Genomic DNA, 20,028 nt, shown 5'->3' with positions numbered 1-20,028 from the left:
CGAGAGAGAGAGAGAGAGAGAGAGAGAGAGAGAGAGAGAGAGAGAGAAAGAGAAAGATGAGTGCTGGCACAAGAATTGTTTTTCAACCTCTCCATGGTTGTCAACCCTACTTCCTCCCATCTTGGGACCATTAATTGGGTTCATTTTCCTTATTTCTTTTGGTCCTTGGGCTTTAAATTGGCTGAATAACTTTGTGAAACAACAGGTAAATAATTTGGTAGCAAAACCTATTCAGATACATTATCATAAGTCAGCTATCGAGGACACAAGACTCAAGATGAGGTTGTTACTCTATCCAGGGTGTTCCCAAAACCCATCTCCACCCAACCTAAAAGAGGGGACTTCTGCCCCTTTACCAAGCAGAGAGGGGCCACCCAGAACCCCCTCTGACTGGCGATCTGAATTCTTGCTTAGACTGTGAGGCTAAGCACTGCAAGGGAATATAAATAAAAGTTAAAACTATCTTTCTGGATTCCCTGAGGGACAAACCTGACTGCATAGGGGTTGATGTCAAAAGTATCCACTCTCCAGGACAAAGACATCAGGATAGGTATGGCCCTCATGCCTCACTGGACAATGACAGGGTGACTGGAGCCATTACAAAGTCCCCTTTAATTACTGGAGGTCAGGCCTCTATCCCCGCCTTCTCAAGATTAGAATGGCTACAGCCCTTTTATACCTAAAGAAGGGAAGAGATGTCAGAGGCAGCCCTGCTTATACACTGAAGGCCTAAAATCAGCAATAGGCCTGTCATACATGTATACTAACACAAAGTCTTGGGTCTCTGTTGAAAAGCACTGAAACAGATGGCTATAAGCTATTGAAAATAGGCAGCTTTGGTGTAAATTTACCAGCCTGAGTAGTCATAGACCTTGTAAGTAGGTAGCCTTGGTGGATAATACTAACTTAGATAAGGACAAGTGAATCATAGGCAGAGTCATAGTGACCTGTCCCCTGAACCTTCACCTAGCCGATACCCTGTTATGAAAGATATTTGTATTCCCCCTGAGAACCCACACTCCAGTGTCATCCCTTTCCCCACATCCTGCCTCTTTGTGTTCATAATCCCTGTGTGAATAAGTAAAAATTACGATTTGATTTAAAAAAAATAAACTCAGTAGGATAAAATAAGATAGTTTCCAGAAAAACACCACGTGATACAACTGCATCTCCAAAGAAACAAAAATTTCCACTTCATATGTCTGTGGGACATGTGTGTGGTTAGGTTTCCTAAAGGCCAGAAGAGAGGATTAGATCCCCTGATTTACAGATTTACAGAATTACAGATGATGGTAAGCTGCAATGTGAGTGCTGAAAATTTAACCTGGGTCCTTTGGTAAAGCAACACGTGCTCTTAGCCATCTCTATAGCATAAAAAAAATTAAATAAAATCTAAATAGCCAAAACATATTCCTAGATCAAAAAACCTAATATTAAAATTTTAGTTCTCCCAAAATAGTTGAATGAGTATATAGTTATTTTGAATTTTTTTTTTAGAGAATGGTCTAATAAATTCTAAAACTCCAATGTCCTTAACTTTCAGAATAAATAAATAAATTTAAAGGGCTCATAACACTGGATTCAAAAATCAATTAATGGTATGGTAATCAAGACTGTGATATTTATCTAATGATAGATAAATAGACCAGACCAAAATTAATAGCTGCATAACATTTAAGCTATACACTGGATTCTTATGAAAGAGCAAATGCAATCTGACCAGTTAAAGCTCAGATCTTAATGACTGTAAAGACAGCCAACCATATGTATATGAACTTCACTGATATCTCATGCCATGCACAAGCATGCACTCCAGTGATTTATCCAATTGAATGTTAAGTCTTAAATCTATCAAATTTTTATTTCAAAACTTAATAGAAACATCTTTGTAATCTTAGTTAAGTAAATATTTCTTAGATTTGAATGAAATATTAAAGAACAAATGAGTAAGTGGAGCTTCATCAAAATGTAAAACTTCTGTTCATTGAAATGTACTTAAAATGAATGAAAAGATAGGGTACAGAATGTCCATCATATACTGTACAGTCGCCTAACACTGAGAAAGAAACTCTCTTACAAGTCAATGAACTAACCCCATTGCTATAAGAAATGCTTAGGACCAAGCTACTTATGAAGAAAAGGGGAGGCTGATTGTTCATATGATATAATACAGGCCTTTATCAGGGCCCAATGGCAAATATCAGGAACAAGAAATCACATATTGACAGGAAGTTAATATTTTGATACAAGCTCATTCTTAGGAAACTTCATGTGGAGAGACTAGTATTATTTTGCAAGGGCATCATCCTCAATACTCAAAGAATATGCTGCGCTGGGTCTGACTTACTATTATTCTTGTCTCCTAGTGTAGCCACATGGAGATCAAACTCATAATAGATGGGAAGAAGAGCCACATTTAAGAAAACACATAATATGATTTTAAAATCCTCAAGGGATATATTTGAAATGACACTTGAGTTAAGGTAGCTTATAAGTAGGGCAGCAAGCAGAATAACGGAATCTCAAAGATCTATTTGTCCTGCTCCACACTTTCTATGCACAAGCCATATTGGTTTGTAACAGTTATAATTATGTAGGTGGTCTATTGAGTCAGATGTTAATGGACAGTTCTAATCCAACAGTCTCAGTAATGGCCTTGATTAAACATAACATCACAAAACAAAACCCAGAAGTAGTGACTGTGGATAAAAGACTGATAGGGATGAAGGCCTGTCAACAAGGAAAAGAAGAAGATAAGAGAGGATTTGAGGGATAGAGCAATCAGAACACATTATATACATGCATGAAACTGTCAAATAGGAAGACATCGAAGAAAATCAGAGGAGAGCTCATTTCTAGAGCTTGCAGATAGTATAGCCCTGCTGATTGGATCTCAGCCTAGCCATTGCATTTCAAACTTCTGGACTCCATTATTATTACTGTCTGCTATTGAAACCATTGACTTTGTGGTAATTTGTTAGAGTGTCAGTAAGAAACTAATACAAGTGGCAACAATCCTATGAATATTTATGCAACACCATCATTCACTAAACAGATGCCAGGCAAGCCTCAAGTGAGACTCCATTGTACTAAATTGCAACCATCATTAAAATTAAAATCATATAGAATTTTGACAAAGATCAAATTCTGATAAAGTAGCTACAATTGATATGTGCTGCTGGAGGCTTCACAAAATTATAGAGCCACTTTAAGTTCCTAATGATTTAATAATCCAACATAAAAAATTACCATTCAATACCTAGGTACTTAAAAATGAAAGCACATTTATACAAAAGCTTGTACAACATTGTTCGAACTGACATTCATGTCAGTCTTAAACTAGAAATATTTGCGTTACACATTTATTGATGTATGTGTAAATGTAATATGATATGCTTATTTAATGAACATTACTTAATAGAACAATATAAAAAAACACTACTGTTATTTGGCACATGTAACTGATCCAGAAGAACAGTATTGTCAGTGACAGAAGGCAGAATAAAAATAGTAGATTTGTCTTATTCCAATCATTTTAAATTCTAGAAAATACAAATGACATTAGAAAGAGAAAACAGCTGCGGTTGTCTGGGGACAGCAATCGGGTTGATCAGGCAAGAGAAGCAGAATGACAGTGGGGCCCAGGGGAGCTTCGGGGTGTCATGGATATGTTTGTGAATAAGTGTGGTGATGGTTCCATGGTGTATACATGTCAGGATTTAATCACACACATTCATTTTTTGAAGTGACTTTTTTTTTAAATACTGCAGAAAAGCATTCAAAATTGGAAAACTGAAGTTTCTCCCATTAGTTTTGATGATACTCTAGAGATTAAAGCTAAAGAAGTTAACTTACATGTCATCTCAAGATAGGTGTCAAATCATGTATCTACTGATTACTTTGATGAAGACTTCAACTTTGCCTTATTTATTATTTATTTATTATTGCCATTTTGGCATCCTGTGAGGTAAGACTTAGCTTTTGAACAAGAGTGGCTCATGAACCAGGTTTCCTTTAGACATGGTGCTATTCGAGAGTTCTACTCTTGTTTTCCCATCCTCTACGGCAGGAGAATACACCATAGTCATCTTGAACCAATGTTCTAGTTAGGAGATTTTAGAAATAAGAATCCTGCAGACTTGACTTACAAGCTTCGAGGCCAGCCCAGACAGGCAAAGAGTATCATGTGATCCTTGTATTATCAAACGCCAGAGCTCCCATGTTGGACGTGCTCCTGTCAGCTGAGCAGGGAGGAAGGGCCACAGTGTGAAAGAGATGCATTTCAGAAAGTGCAGGGATGATTCAGTTACTGTTCCCAGACTTGAGCCACACAGAAAAGAGCTGGCCATGAGTTGTCCTGAAAGGATCCTGATTCCACAAATCTGTAGGAAGATGTGATACTATAAAAGAAACGCTGCTATAGGGTGAATTGCATTAAGTCCAGACAAAAGGAAAAAGTGAGACTGTTAAGAAGGAGCTGTAAGGGTAACACCCCTTTCAGCAAACTGAAATCAGTCTTTGATCCAGGAGTCACACTCCTGCTGTTTAATAGAATCTAGAAAAGGACTGCAAAGCGCTGTCTTTTCAGAGTATATGGCTAGCCGCACATACTTCTTACTCTCCCTCCCTGGTATAGAAGGCAGGTGATCAACTCTTGGCCTCATATAAGTTATGCTACTTGTGAGTTCTGAGTAATGTACATACATGGTAAGGCAGAACTTTCTTCATTTCTTTCTTCCTACTAGGGAGATATGGACATGATGAAGCAAATGTTTTCAGTTATGCAAATAAGGTACAGTTGTTATTACATGCTAGAACTACGGACAGGCTGTGTAAGGAGCCCAAGTCTATGATGATATATGGATCCTGCTACCTGGAGCTGGGCTACCTACCCATGACCTCAAAATGAAAAAATAAACTTCTGGGAGTTTCGTCAAGCATATCAAAATGCAATAATATTGAAAAATTCATCTTCCTTGCATCAGGTTTCACAGCGTTAGGAGAGAAATGGCACTGGGTGAAATAGAAGCTCTATATTTCATTTGAGTGGACATATTAACATCTGTGATAAAAAGGCTGCTAATATCTAAAAGAAACAGATATAGCATTGTAATGTCTTTCAGGATGTGGATAAAAGATTTCCTGAAAGATAAAAAGGGCCACTAAAGTGGTGTGTGTGTGTGTGTGTGTGTGTGTGTGTGTGTGTGTATGTGTATTTATGTGTGTCATTTCATCTGCCTACTCCCTAATGGCAGGGCTAACTTCCTGAAGAAAATGGCTACATGTGTTGTGTTCTAATTAATTAAGCAACACTTTATTATATGAATGAATTCAATTTGCTTTATTAGAGAGAGATATGCCACCTTGAATTGCACAAAGGAATTCAACCATGCTATAATGTTGTTTAATCGGTAAAAAAAATAATGTTGAAACTTTAGTAATCAAAATAATTGTAACAAATATACAATGTAACTATTTTCTACTTTATCACAAATACTATTCTGCCTTTTCATTCCATGAGTTAAAGCATCTTAAAATACAGGTTCTAGTATGTTCTTTTATTATACTGAATATACCACTAACTGTTCACTTTCTATTGAATCTGTCAGAATTTTTATTGGTAATTGTATAGATTGTCAAATTAATTAAGTCCATGATATAGATTACTTTTGTAGTTTTTAATAGACTAAAATAGAAATTTCAAGTACTGTCTACATTTAGATTATTTATTTTAAGTTTTTATATGAATGATGTTTTCCCTGCATGTCTGTGTACCATGTGTATACCTGGTGCTAAAAGATTCCAGAAGAGGGTTGTGGTTCCCCTGGAAGAGAAGTACCAGATAGTTTGAGCCATTTTGTGGTGCTGAGAATCAAACTGAGGTCTTCTGGAGGTGTAGCTGGTGCTTTTAATTGCAGAGCCATCTCTCTGACTCAGATTTTACTTATTTATTTTTAAATATAACCTCACTTGAAGACATTTTGGAAGGCACTGTCCTTTTTGTTTTTAAGATACTTCAATCCATGTTTGGTATCTTGCACAATCACAACACAGACTACCCCTTGAGAGAAACTGTGTTTTTCAACTGTCCTTGAGAGAGTGCTCTTGTCTTAAGTAGTCACAGGAGCTTCTCAGCATACTTCATCCTTCATCCACAATGATTGATGCTTGCCTTTTTCTGCTCAGGATATTGAGATGTTACCTTGAATGCTCTTGAGAGAACTTGTTCCATTCTGGGTGGCTATGTATCATAGTTCATTTCTCAAAAGTGAGTTTTTTACACCCTATATAAAGTACATATTGTTATACCTTCAAAACTCACTTTTCAAATTCAGCAACCAATGCATTGTGTTTGAGTAAAAAATAAATCAAAACATTTAAAAAGAATTCCCCTCCTCCTCCTCAGAGATGAAGAGGATGCAGAAGGGAGAAGGGGCAATTTGAGGAGGGGACTGGAAGGAGACAGGCTGCTCTCAGGATGTAAAGTAAATAAATAAATCAATTAATGGAAAATAAAAAAAATAGAATTCTCTCTTGTCCTTCCACCTTTTATTGTAATTGTAAATGGTGCTTCTGTAAGCTTTTTTTTTTCATGCACTAGAGAATGATAAGAAAAACTCTTTTTCCACATTGTTTGCCTCGATAAATATTGAGAAACAGAATAATGGCAGATAAAAACCAGCATTTATTGACTCTTCCTGTAGATAAGGCTAAGGGATTAAAACATTTGTGTCATAATCTTAATAACCGAAAGCGTTCTGGTGATGATTTGTTTAAAGATACATAAAACTACAACACAGAGATATCAAATCACTAGTACTACAACTAGAAATTGAGTTTGAACCATCTTATTTCAATACTTCAGAGACAAACCACTCTAAGAAATTATTTTTCTGAAATATAAAGGCCATTTATTCACCATCAATTTATACACAAATTATACCAGTGTATAACTTTAAAAGCTATTCAAAATGTGAGCATAAAATAGCATTCTTACTACTATGCCGGCTTCATGCTCACATAGACATACGCACACCTATACATACACATACCCTTATTTCAAAGTAAGCAAGTATAGAAAATGTCTTCTGCTTCCATGCCTTCTTATGTTTCTCATATGGTACCTCATTCCCCTTTAATCCCTGCCTACCAATCTTTCTTGAAAATTACTCCTCAGGATTTAAACATTTGTCCATGAATACTTTTAAAACTCTATTCCAGACCGAATTAATTATTTTCTGTAGATTGGGGTATTCATGTCACTACAAAATAACATTTGTGTGTGTGTGTGTGGTGTTTTTTTTTTAATGTCACCACGCAAAATAGTATCTGAGATAAAATGTATTAATTAGAGATTTTAACTTATATGAATGGAAGGTTCTAATAACATAGGCTAAAATAGGACCCATATTCAGTAAGTGGTAGCTAAAAACATGTAAGGAGTTAGAAAGGTATCCTGGGAAGACATTTTTTCATCATGATATTTCATCATGAGGAATAGCAGAGTTCAGGTATGTTCAGGTATGACCCAAGGTTTGAGAAATGGTTTAAGTCACTCTGAGTTAGGTGAGATCTTATTGCACTGGGAGAGAGAATGAGTCCTTCAGATTTTAAAGTCAACCCTGTTTGCAAAGGACGAATCACATATGAAATGAAATATGGTAACAACCCTGAAAAACATAAAAGGCAGCAGTAGTGGTGTATTCATTAATTAGGATAAAATATCTCTAGAGCTGAGAGAAATGTTAAGTGTGTAACTCAGTGACGAGAGGTCAGTCCTGCAGTCATTTGTGAACCTATATTTTAGTGCTGTTGCCTCAGTGAGCACAACTCCCTCTATTTAATCCTGTAGCTCTTGATCAGATCAGTCACGTTTATTTATGCTATAACAAGCTAACTATGCAGGAATGAGGATATTCTTTTTTTAATGGATTATTTATTTATTTATATTTCAGATGTTATCCCTTTCCCCCACTTCCCCTCACCAGAAATCCCCTATCCCATTCCCCCTCCTCCTGCTTCTATGAGGGTGTGCCCCCACCAATCCACCTGCTCCCAGCTCCCCACCCTTGAATTCCCCCACACTGAGGCATCCAGCCTTAACAGGACCAAGGACCTACTCTTCCATCAATGCCAACAAGGCCATCCTCCACTACATATACAGTTGGAGCCATGAGTCCCTCCATCTGTGTTCTCAAGATCGCAATTTATATCCTGGGAGCTCTGTTTGGCTAGTATTGTTGCTCTCCCCATGAGGTCACTAACCCCTACAGCTCCTTCAGTATTCTTTCTAACACCTCCATTGGGAACCCCATGCTCAGTTCAATGGCTAACTGTGAGCATCCACCTCTGTATGTGTCAGGCTCTGGCAGAGCCTCTCAGGAGACAGCTATATCAGGCTCCTGTCAGCATGCAATTCCTGGCATCCACAACAGTGTCTGCATCTGGTGACTGCACATGGGATGGGTCCCCAGGTGGGGCAGTCTCTGGATGGTCTTTCCTTCAGTCTCTGTTCCATACTTTGTCTCCATATTTGCTGCCTGGAGTATTTTGTAACTACTTCTAAAAAGGACTGAAGCACCCACACTTTCATCTTCCCTCTTCTTGAGCTTCAGGTGGTCTGTGAGTTGTATCTTGGGTATGTGAGCTTTTGGGCTAATATTCACTTATCAGTGAGTGCATACCATCTGTGTTCTTTTGTGATTAGGTTACCTCACTCAGGCAGATATTTTCTAGTTCCACTCATTTGCCTAAGAATTTCATGAATTCATTGTTTTTAATAGCTGAATGAAACTCCATTGTGTAATGTGCCTCATTTTCTGTATTCATTTCCCTGCTGAAGGATATCTGGGTTCTTTCCAGCTTCTGGCTATTGTAAATAAGGCTGTTATGAACATAGTAGAGCATGTGTCCTTGTTATACGTTGGAGCATCTTTTGGGTATATGCCCAGGAGTAATATAGCTAGGTCCTCATATAATAATATGTCCAATTTTCTGAGGAACCATTAGACTAATTTCCAGTGTTTTTGTAACAGCTTGCAAACCCACCAACAATGGAGGAGTGTTCCTCTTTCTCCACATCCTTGCCAGCATCTGCTATCACCTGAGATTTTGATCTTAGTCATTCTGACTGGCGTGAGATGGAATCTCAGGGTTGTTTTGATTTGCATTTCCCTGATGGCTAAGGATGTTGAATATTTCTTTAGGTGCTTCTCAGCCATTCGAGTTTCCTCTGTTGAGAATTCATGATTTAGCTCTGTACCCTATTGTTAATAGGCTTATTTGATTTTCTGGAGTCTAATTTCTTGGAATCTTTACATATATTGGATATTAGCCCTCTATTGAGTGTAGGATTGGTAAAGATCTTTCCCGAATCTGTTGGTTGTCATTTTGTCCTGTTGACAGTGTCCCTTGCCTTACAGAAGCTTTTCAATTTTATGAGGTCTCATTTGTCAATTCTTGATCTTAGAGCATAAGCTATTAGTGTTCTGTTCAGGAACTTTCCCCCTGTGCCCATTTATTTGAGGCTCTTTCCAACTCTTCTATTAGTTTCAGTGTGTCTGGTTTTATGTGGAGGTCCTTGATTCACTTGAACTTGAGCATTGTACAAGGAGATAAGAATGGATCAATTTGCATTTTTCTACATGCTGACCTCCAGTTACCAGCACCATTTATTGAAAATGCTGTCTTTTGTCTGCTTGATGGTTTTAGTTCCTTTGTCAAAGATGAAGTGACCATATGTGTGTGAGTTCATTTCTGGGTCTTCAATTCAATTCCATTGATCTTCCTGCCTGTCTTCTGTACCAATACCATACAGTTGTTATCACTACTGCTCTGTAGTACAGGCTTAGTTCAGGGATCATGATTCTCCCAGTTCTTTAATTGTTGAGTATAGTTTTCACTATTGGGGTTTTTTTGTTATTCCAAATGTATTTGTAAATTTCTCTTTTTAAGTCTATGAAAAATTGAGTTGGAATGTTGATGGGAATTGTATTGAATTTGTAGATTGGTTTTGGCAAGATGGCAATTTTTATGATACTAATCCTGCCCATCTATGAGCATGGGAGATCTTTCCATCTTCTGAGATCTTCTTCAATTTCTTTCTTCAACGACTTGAAGTTCTTGTCATACAGATTTTTTCAATTGCTTGGTTAGATTCACACCATGGTATTTTATATTATTTGTGACTATTGTGAAGGGTGTCATTTCCCTAATTTCTTTTTCAACCTGTTTATTTTTCACGTAGAGGAAAGCTACTGATTTGTTTGAGTTGATTTTATAACAAGTCACTTTGCTGAAGTTGTTTATCAGGTTTAGGACTTCTCTGGTGGAAGTTCTGGGATCACTTAAGTATACTATCATATCATCTGCAAATAGTGATATTTTGACTTCTTCCTTTCCTATTTGTATCCCTTTGACTTCTTTTTGTTGTCTAATTGCTCTGGCTAGGACTTCCAGTACCATATTCAATAGGTAGGGAGAGAGTGGGCAGCCTTGTCTAGTCCCTGATCTTAGTGGGATAGCTTCAAGTTTCTTTCCATTTAGTTTGATGTTGGCTACTGGTTTGCTGTGTATTTCTTTTACTATGTTTAGTTATGGGCCTTGAGTTCCTGATTTTTTCAAGATGTTTACCATGAAGAGGTGTTGAATTTTGTCAAGTGTTCTCTCAGCATCTAGTGAGACGATCATGTGTTTTTTTTTTCTTTGAGTTTGTTTATATCGTAGATCACATTGATGGATTTCTAAACACTGGACCATTCTTGCATTCCCGTGATAAACCCTACTTGATCATGATGGATGATTGTTTTGATGTGTTCTTGGATTCAGTTTGCTAGAATTTTATTGAGTATTGTTGCATCAATATTCATAAGAGAGGTTGGTCTGAATTTCTTTTTCTTTCTTGGGTCTTTGTTTGGTTTAGGTGTGAGAGTAATTGTGGCTTCATAGAATGAATTGGGTTGTGTTCTTTCTGTTTCTGTCTGTGAAATAGTTTGAAGAGTATTGGTATTTGGTCTTCTTTGAAGATCTGATGAAATTCTGTACTAAAACCATCTGGTCCTCAGCTTTTTTGGTGTGAAGACTTTTAATGACTGCTTTTATTTCTTTAAGGGTTATGGGACTGTTTACGTGTTTTATCTGATCCTGATTTTACGTTGGTACCTGACATCTGTCTAGAAAATTGTCCATTTTAACCAGATTTTCCAGTTTTGTTGAGTATAAGCTTTTGTTGTAGGATCTGATGATTTTTTTTGAATTTCCTCAGTTTCAGTTGTTATGACTCCCTTTTCATTTCTGATTTTTTTAGTTTGGATACTGACTGTGTGCCCTCTGGTTATTCTGGCTAAGAGTTCATCTATCTTGCTTAGTTTCTCAAAGAACCAGCTCTAGGTTTTGTTGATTCTTTTTTCTAGTTCCTTTTGTTTCTACTTGATTGATTTCAGTCCTTAGTTTGATTATTTCCTGCCTCCTACTCCTCTTGAGTGTATTTGCTTCTTTTGTTCTAGAGCTTTCAGGCATGCTGTCAAACTGCTAGTGTGTGCTCTCTCCAGTTTTTGTAGGCACTTAGAGCTATGAGTTTTCCTCTTAACAATGCTTTCATTGAGTCACATAAGTTTCTACTCTGAGCTGGTTCCCTGAGTAGACTTTGGGTGCTAGCTCTGGAACCAATTTCACAACACCCAGAGGAAGCTGAACTCCCAGGAGCTCTAAAGCACCCAGGATCATAGAGGAAGCTGGACTCTCAGGAGCTCTAATAAGCCCAGGATCATAGGATTTCAGGATCCCAGAGGCAGCCAGACTCCCAGGAACTCTTACATACAGGATCTCAGGATCTCAGGATCACAGAATCACAAAGTCAGCTGGATTCTGGGGAGTTCTGACACAACTAAGATAACAGGAGAGACAGGCTCCAGTCAGAGACAGTGAGTGCAGCTAGGACCAGAGATAACCATATGGTGAAAGGAACCATAAAATCATAAGCAACAGAAACCAAGGTTACTTGGCATCATCAAAACCCAGTTCTCCCACCATAGCAAGTCCTGGATACCCCATAACACTGGAAAAACAAGATTCTTATTTAAAATCACTTCTCATGATCATGATAGAGGCCATTAAGAAGGACATAAGTAACTCCCTTAAAGAAATACAGGAGAACACAGGTAAACAGGTAGAAGCACTTAAAGAGGAAACAAAAAATTCCTTAAAGAGTTACAAGAAAACACAATAAAACTGGTGAAGGAATTAAACAAAACTATCCAGGATCTAAAAATAGAAATAGAAATCATAAAGTAATAACAAATGGAGACTACCCTGGAGATAGAAAACCTAGTAAAGAATCAGAAGTTATAGATGCGAACATCACTAAGAGAATATAAGAGATAGAATAGAGAATCTCTGGTGCAGAAGATACCATAGAAAACATTGACAAAGCTGTCAAAGAAAATACAAAATGCAAAAAGCTCCTAACCCAAAACATCCAGGAAATCCAGGACACAATGAGAAGTCCAAACCTAAGGATAATAGGTATAAAAGAGAGCAAATATTCCCAACATAAAAGGCCAGTAAATATCTTCAAAAATTATAGAAGAAAACTTTCATAACCTAAACAAAGAGGTATCCATGAATGTACAAGAACCTTACAGAACTCTAAGTAAACTAGACCAGAAAAGAAATTCCTCCTGTCACATAATAGTCAAAACACCAAATGTACAACACAAAGAAATAATATTAAAAGCAGTAAGGGCAAAAGGTCAAATAACGTATAAATGCAGACCTATCAGAATTACACCATACTTCTCACCAGAGACTATAAAAGCCAGAAGATCTTGGAGTGATATCACATAGACTCTAAGAGAACACAAATGCCAGCACAGGCTACTATACCTAGAAGAACTCTCAGTTATCATAGATGGAAAAAACAAGATATTCCATGACAAAACCAAATTTACACAATATCTTTCCACAAATCCAGCCCTACAAAGGGTAATAGATGAAAAACTCCAACACCAAGACGGAAGCTATACTCTAGAAAAGGCAAGAAAGTAATCTTCTTTCAACAAACCCACAAGAAGTTAGCCAGCAAACATAATTCCACCTCTAATATCAAGAAATAACAAGAAGCAACAATCACTTTTCCTTTATATCTCTTAACATAAATGGACTTGATTCCCCAATAAAAAGACATAGACTATCAGACAGGACACATAAACAGGACTCAGCATTTTGGTGCATACAGGGAAAGCACCCCAGTCAGGAAGATAGACACTACCTTAGAGTAAATGGCTGGAAAACAATTTTCTAAGCAAATGGTCCCAAGAAACAAGCTGGAGTACCCATTCTAATATTGAATAAAATTGACTTTCAACCAAAAGTTATCAATAAAGGTAAGGAAGGACACTTCATACTCATCAGAGAAAAAACCCTACTAAGATGAACTCTCAATTCTGAACATCTATGCTCCAAATGCAAGGGCATCCACATTCATAAAAGAAACTTTACTAAAGCTTAAAGCACACATTATACCTCACATAATAACAGTTGGAGACTTTAATACCCCACTCTCAGCAATGGACAGATCATGGAAACAGAAACTAAACAAAGTCGTAGTGAAACTAAGAGAAGTTATGAACCAAATGAATTTAACATATATATATATAACATTTTATCCTAAAGCAAAAGAATACCTTCTTAGCACCTCATGGTACCTTCTCCAAAATACCGTATAATTGTTTACAAAACAGGCCTGTCAAGATATAAGAAGATTGAAGTAATCCCATGCATCTTATCAGATCACCATGTCTAAGGCTGGTCTTCAGTAACAACAAAAACATTAGAAAGTCCACATGTAGGTGGACACTGAACAATGCTCTAATCAATGATAACATGATCAAGGAAGAAATAAAGAAATTAAAGACGTTTTAGAATTTAATGAAAAATGAAGAAATGAGGATATTCTGAAAGACTTATGCCCCTCTTTTTGGCTATCAGGCTGTTAAACAATGGGCCCCAAGAAATTGGGATTATGTCAGGAATCTCATGGCAGGAAAAGAAAATGTCTAAACTTTTGTAAGTGGATCTGTGTCCAGAAAAGGATTTATAATTTGTCAGACTACCTCACTGGGTAGAGTTTAGATGTCAGCAGTTTAGTGATGGGCAGGAATCCACCTCTTGGCAGGACTTCTGAGCTGAACATTATGTGTCTGGCCCTGTATTTAAAAGGAAACCTCTTTTCAGAGCCATGAAGATGAACTTGATGGTTGTCACTGTATCTCTCTTTGATCTCCTCAATGTGGGCATATAAAAGACATATTTTTAAAAATCATTTTTACAAGTACTTGTGGTTTTACTTGGCCTGTTGAAGAAGAGTGGCTGAACCTGGATCACTGCAGCTGTCAGGGCCCATGCTCTGAATCTTAACTCCTTAAGTATGCTGCTAGCTTTTATAGCATTCGGAAGTTAGGATACATATTCTTTTACATTATCAAATGCATGAGTAAGTTTGCTCTGAAAATAAGCTCCAGAAAGAAACCATAAAATGACAAGGCTATTTCATCTTTCCATTCACTCCTTCATATATTTACAGTATAGGTCCCTGTTCAACATGTTCTGCTCGAAATGCTTTTCGTGGAAGCAGTGGTTATTATTTTCTCTTTGCTCGGCTAGAGACAGATTAACACTAAAACTTCAGTGAACCTTCAGAGCAATTCTCTGATTTTCACATCCTCCCCTTAGGGCCATTGCAATTCCAGTTCAAAGGCAGTCTTCTATGTGATGGGGGCTCTGCTCTTTCACGTTGGTAATTTAGAGAATTGTTGAGTTGTTCAAAGGCCTTCAAACAATGGCCATTTCTGATATCTAAACATTTCTTTCTGTTACTCTTTGTTTGAAATGAGAAATTCAAAGCTTTAAAAATACTACTCCAGAGAAACATTTTCCAGGGAGAGATTAACATGGCAATAGGTTCTACAGAAACTGTAATTTACTACCTTTCAAATGAATGTCAAGTTATGCTGGCCAGCACATTCAAATACTCTAATCACTTCATCTATTCTGTTTCTTACTTTCGAACAGTAAAATACAGTCTTTATTGTGTGCCTCGTTGTCACACTATCACCAAGGATACCTGATGCAAAATGTTTGGCGCTGTGGAATTACAACAAAAGGTTGTATATCTTCATTACTGACTTCAGTACAGCCAATAATTACAGAACTCTGGATCATATTTTGGTGTATAAGATTTTACAAGCCAGTCATCTTAGATGTATGTAGTATGTATAATAAATTGAATACTTCCAGAAATCATTATATTTGTGCTAAAGTTCCTGGCCTAAGGCCTGCATCTGGGAGTCCCAACAGACCAGATTTGGCTCCCTGCCACCTCGAGAATCCAATCAAAGAGATGAGTGATAAAGAAGCAAGAAAGGATTACATTTTGCTGTGGACAAACCTCGAGGAACAGGGGCTCATGGGTGTTTTAAAGTGTGTTTTCACAGCACTGATAGTAGCCATAGAATTATATATGGAAAGCTTATGTCCTGGTGGCAGAGGGTTATGAAGATCATTGAATGACACTGTAGGTGTAAGTTGAAGTCAAAGATTCTGATATTCCTAATTTTCCTTGTTGCCATTTTACTGTCTTTCTAGCTGTGTAATTTACATCATTATTATTTTAAACAATTGCTGATTTTTTATAGAGGATAACTGATTATGTAGCCTTTAATACCTATTGTTTATACCCTTCTTACCATAGCATCTTGAATAATTTGAAGAGTAAGTATTTTTTTTTTACTTCTTTTTTTTTTTTAATTTCTTTTTTTTTTATTGGATGATTTATTTACATTTCCTATGTTGTCCCCTTACCCCATTCCCCACCACCCCCTCGGAAACCCCAATCCCCTCGCCCCTCCTCCTTCTTCTCTGTGGATGTAACCTCTATCTACACCCCCCCCACTCCCACCTCCCCACCCTCAAAATTCCCACCCCCTGGGGCATCCAGCCTTCATGAGGTCAAGGTTCTCTTCTTCCACCTATGCCCAGCAGGGCCCTCCACTTTTACATATTCAGCTGAAGACCTGGATCCCCCCCTAAGTGCTCCCAGGCTGGTGGTTTAGACTCTGGGAGCTGTGGATGGTTGGTATTGTTGCTCTCCTCATGGGGCCACAAACCCTTTCAGCTCCTTCAGTCTTCACTCTAACTCCTCTATTGAGAACCCCATGATCAGTTCAATGGCTAGTTGTGAGCATCTGCCTCTGAATATGTCTGACTCTTGAAGGCCTCTGAGGAGATATCCATATCAGGCTCTTATCAGCATGCACTTCCTGTCTTCCACATCAGCATCTACCTTTGGTGATTGCACATGGGATAGATACTCAGGTGGGGTGGTCTTGAGACGGCCCCTCCTTCAGTTTCTGTCCCTCACTTTGTCTCCATATTTGCTCCCTTGAGTATTTTGTTGCTCCTTCTAAGAAGGACCGAATCACCCTCACTTGGTCTTCCTTCTTTATGGACTTCATGTGGCCTGTGAGTTGCATCTTGGGCATTTCAAGGTTCTAGGCTAATATCCAATAATCAGTGAGTGAATACCATGTGTCTTCTTTTGTGATTGGCTTACCTCACTCAGGATGATAATTTCTAGTTCCATCCATTTACCAAGGAACCTCTCGAATTCATTGTTTTTAATAGCTGAGTAATACTCCATTGTGTAAATATACCACATTTTTTGAATCCATTCCTCAGTTGAAGGACATCTGGGTTCTTTCCAGCTCCTGGCTATTATAAATAAGGCTGCTATGAACATAGTTGAGCATATATCCTTGTTATATGTTCGAGCATCTTCTGGGTATATGCCTAGGAGTGGTATAGCTGGATCCTCGGGTAATGCTATGTCCAATTTTCTGAGGAACCGCCAGACTGATTTCCAAAGTGGTTGCACCATCTTGCAGTCCCACCAACAATGGAGGAGTGTTCCTCTTTCTCCACACCCTCGCCAGCATCTACTATCACCTGAGTTTTTAATCTTAGCCATTCTGACTGGTGTGAGATGGAATCTCAGGGTTGTTTTGATTTGCATTTCCCTGACGACTAAGGATGCTGAACATTTCTTTAGATGCTTCTCGGCCATTCGAGTTTCTTCCGTTGAAAATTCTTTGTTAAGCTCTATACCCCATTTTTTAATAGGGTAATTTGGTTGTCTGGAGTCTAATTTCTTGAGTTCTTTGTATATATTGGATATTAGCCCTCTATCAGATGAAGGATTGGTAAAGATCTTTTCCCAATTTGTTGGTTGTCGTTTTATCCTATTGACAGTGTCCTTTGCCTTACAGAAACTTTGCAATTTTATGAAGTCCCATTTGTCAATTCTCGATCTTAGAGCATATGCCATTGGAGTTCTGTTCAGGAACTTTTCCCCTGTGCCCAAGTATTCGAGGCTTTTCCCCACCTTCTCTTCTATTAGTTTCAGTGTATCTGGTTTTATGTGGAGGTCCTTTATCCACATAGACTTGAGCTTTGTACAAGGGGATAAGAATGGATCAATTTTCATTCTTTTACATGTTGTCTTCCAGTTGAACCAGCACCATTTGTTGAAAATGCTGTCCTTTTTCCACTGGACAGTTTTAGCTCCTTTGTCAAAGATCAAGTGACCATAGGAGTGTGGGTTCATTTCTGGGTCTTCAATTCTATTCCATTGATCTTCCTGCCTGTCTCTGTACCAATACCAGGTAGTTTTTAACACTATTGCTCTGTAGTACAGCTTGAGGTCAGGGATGGTAATTCCTCCAGAAGTTCTTTTATTGTTGAGAATAGTTTTCGCTATCCTGGGTTTTTTGTTATTCCATATGAATTTGAGAATTTCCTTTTCTAACTCTGTGAAGAATTGAGTTGGGATTTTAATGGGGATTGCATTGAATCTGTAGATTGCTTTTGGCAAGATGGCCATTTTTATTATATTAATCCTGCCAATCCATGAGCATGGGAGATCTTTCCATCTTCTGAGATCTTCTTCAATTTCTTTCTTCAGAGACTTGAAGTTCTTGTCATACAGGTCTTTCACTTGCTTGGTTAGATTCACACCAAGGTATTTTATATTATTTGCAACTATTGTGAAGGGTGTCATTTCCCTAATTTCTTTTTCCGTCTGTTTTTCTTTCATGTAGAGGAAGGCTACTGATTTGTTTGAGTTGATTTTATAACCAGCCACTTTGCTGAAGTTGTTTATCAGGTTTAGGAGTTCTCTGGTGGAAGTTTGGGGGTCACTTAAGTATACTATCATATCATCTGCAAATAGCGATATTTTGACTTCTTCCTTTCCTATTTGTATCCCTTTGACTTCTTTTTGTTGTCTAATTGCTCTGGCTAAGACTTCCAGTACTATATTGAATAGGTAGGGGGAGAGTGGGCAGCCTTGTCTAGTCCCTGATCTTAGTGGGATTGCTTCAAGTTTCTCTCCATTTAGCTTGATGTTGGCTACTGGTTTGCTGTAAATTGCTTTTACTATGTTTAGGTAGGGGCCTTGAATTCCTGATCTTTCCAAGACTTTTATCCTGAAGGGATGTTGAATTTTGTCAAATGCTTTCTCAGCATCTAGTGAGATGATCATGTGGTTTTTTTCTTTAAGTTTGTTTATATAGTGGATTACATTGATGGATTTCCGAATATTGAACCATCCCTGCATTCCTGGGATAAAACCTACTTGATCATGATGGATGATTGTTTTGATGTGGTCTTGGATTCGGTTTGCTAGAATTTTATTGAGTATTTTTGCATCGATGTTCATAAGGGAGATTGGTCTGAAGTTCTCTTTCTTTGTCGGGTCCTTGTGGGGTTTGGGTATGAGTGTAATTGTAGCTTCATAGAACGAATTGGGTAGTGTTCCTTCTGTCTCTATTTTGTGGAATAGTTTGAAGAGAATTGGTATTAGGTCTTCCTTGAAGGTCTGATAGAATTCAGCACTAAAACCATCTGGTCCTGGGCTTTTTTTAGTGGGGAGGCTTTTGATGACTGCTGCTATTTCCTGAGGGGTTATGGGACTATTTAGATGGTTTATCTGCTCCTGGTTTAACTTCGGTACCTGGTATCTGTCTAGGAAATTGTCCATTTCATCCAGGTTTTCCAGTTTTGTTGAGTATAGGCCTTTGTAGTAGGATCTGATGATTTTTTGAATTTCTTCAGTTTCTGTTGTTATGTCTCCCTTTTCAGTTCTGATTTATTAATTTGGATACTGTCTCTGTGCCCTCTGGTTAATCTGGCTAAGGGTTTATCTATCTTGTTGATTTTCTCAAAGAACCAACTCCTGGTTTTATTGATATTTTGTATTGTTCTTTCTGTTTCTATTTGGTTGATTTCAGCCCTGAGTTTGATTATTTCCTGCCTTCTACTCCTCCTGGGTGTATTTGCTTCTTTTTGTTCTAGAGCTTTTAGTTGTGCAGTCAACTTGTTAGTGTGTGCTCTTTCCAGTTTCTTTTTGTAGGCACTTAGAGCTATGAGCTTTCCTCTTAGCACTGCCTTCATGGAGTCCCACAAGTTTTGGTATGATGTGTCCTCATTTTCATTGAATTCTAAAAAGTGTTTTATTTCTTTCTTTATTTCTTCCTTGACCAAGTCATCATTGAGTAGAGAGTTGTTCAGTTTCCATGTGTACGTGGGTTTTCCATTGTTTTTGTCATTATTAAAGACCAGTCTTAGTCCGTGGTGATCTGATAAGATGCAAGGGATTATTTCAATCTTTTTGTATCTGTAGAGGCTTGTTTTGTGACCAATTATATGGTCTATTTTGGAGAAGGTACCATGAGGTGCTGAGAAAAAGGTATATTCTTTTGTTTTAGGATGAAATGTTCTATAGATGTCTGTTAAGTCCATTTGGTTCATAACTTCTGTTAATTTCAAAGTGTCTCTGTTTAGTTTCTGTTTCCATGATCTGTCCATTGCTGACAGTGGGGTGTTGAAATCCCCCACTATTATTGTGTGAGGTGTAATGTGTGTTTTGAGCTTTAGTAAAGTTTCTTTTATGTATGTAGGTGCCCTTGCATTTGG

Source organism: Grammomys surdaster, unplaced genomic scaffold (assembly GCF_004785775.1).
Source record: "Grammomys surdaster isolate TR1022 unplaced genomic scaffold, NIH_TR_1.0 136, whole genome shotgun sequence".
NCBI classification, from domain to species: Eukaryota; Metazoa; Chordata; class Mammalia; order Rodentia; family Muridae; genus Grammomys; species Grammomys surdaster.
Note: the sequence above shows the minus strand (reverse complement) of the source record.